Here is a 1,452-nt window from a genome sequence, read left to right on the forward strand (position 1 = left end):
CCACTTATCTGAAAAACCAAACCCCAAGATCGTACATAATAGGCTCCATTAAGGTCACAATGTCACACAGTGTAACCCCAAGGATGTTTCCACCATGTAAGCATCATCCCAAAATAAAATTCTGCCCGGTAGCGCTTCCTGCTAGTTATTTACACGTGAATTTTATGGGCCCACAGGTATTAAGCAACCCCACTGCAATCCTGTTCCCAAAACACAGCACCGTCTCTGCTGTATTTTTAGCCCTTCCTAGGTAAGAACTGCTTTTACCTGCTGATCCAAAACAAAACGTTTTCTCAGGGCTCGTTAACAATAAATACCTCTGGAAACAATACTTAATTATGCCCGTGTGGACTCTAGGTTCATAAACCCGAAGCACACAGGCTTCAAACACTGGCACGCTTGTATACTGTGCTCCTGAAAGGATTCGTTTATGCTCCCCTAAATGGTCTTCTCTGGCAAATCTAATCCAAGTGATTTAAACAGGAAATTGCCACAACTGGAAACGTAACTTTAACTTTACTGTGCCCAAGTAACAGACACCTGGGGAGGAGCACTTGAAAACAAATTTGAATTTTAGTAATTTAGAAAACATTCTTCTCTTCTGCCTACAAGTGGTTCTCTCCTGTTTCGCACCCCCCATTCTCCTATGGATCCGAACTTCTTTCTAAGCCAGTTAAGGGAAAGACGATTAACGCTGACATTCGTCACTCTCGGGAGGGCAAATCAGGGTCTTAGTCTCATTTCATTTTAATCGAAAGGGTAATGATTTCCACCCCTTAAGAGGAGACGAGAAATTCGTCAGAGACGCCCTAATAATCGGCAGACGAGAACCACCCTGTGAGGAAATACAGAGCACTATTGCATTACAAACCCCTGAGTCATCGCCGTTCGCCCGGCCGGCCCGGGTGAGCGCAGCGCGAGGGACCTGCGCCCTGCGCTCGGCGTCTGTAACCACCGCGCCCGCAGCGACGCTGCCAGGTTAGGGTACGGCTAACCGAACCAGCAGCGGAACCCCTGCGCCAGGTTAGGGTACGGCTAACCGAACCAACAGCGGAACCCCCGCGCCAGGTTAGGGTACGGCTAACCGAACCAACAGCGGAACCCCTGCGCCAGGTTAGGGTACGGCTAACCCAACCAACAGCGGAACCCCTGCGCCAGGTTAGGGTACGGCTAACCGAAGGAACAGCGGAACCCCTGCGCCAGGTTAGGGTACGGCTAACCGAACCAACAGCGGAACCCCCGCGCACAGGAGCGGCGCGGCGAAGTCTTCAGCCTCGCGCCCACAGGAGTTTCGGCGCCTCGGCCGCGGCTCGGAGCACGGAAGCCCGGGGCCGAGCTCGGCCGGCAGGGCTCCTCCGGGCGACTCCCGGGCCCTCCTCGGGCCCGAGACCACCCTCTCGGCACCGGAGCGCGAGAGCCGGGCTGTGCAGCCGGGTCCGCGGAGGACGCGCC

The 1,452-nt window shown here is 54.2% G+C and overlaps 1 long non-coding RNA gene across 1 annotated transcript in view; it reads left to right on the top strand.

Moving 5' to 3' along the window:
- Positions 1-877: 877 nt before the first annotated feature.
- Positions 878-1,452, top strand: part of LOC106149264 — a 4,898-nt gene continuing 4,323 nt past the window's right edge. The window contains exon 1 of the long non-coding RNA XR_001235321.1: positions 878-1,203. This is a non-coding gene — a long non-coding RNA (uncharacterized LOC106149264). The remainder of the gene's footprint in view (positions 1,204-1,452) is intronic.

The sequence above is a fragment of the Chinchilla lanigera genome, unplaced genomic scaffold (genome assembly GCF_000276665.1).
Source record: "Chinchilla lanigera isolate Chin_1 unplaced genomic scaffold, ChiLan1.0 scaffold00040, whole genome shotgun sequence".
In the NCBI taxonomy this organism is placed as follows: Eukaryota; Metazoa; Chordata; class Mammalia; order Rodentia; family Chinchillidae; genus Chinchilla; species Chinchilla lanigera.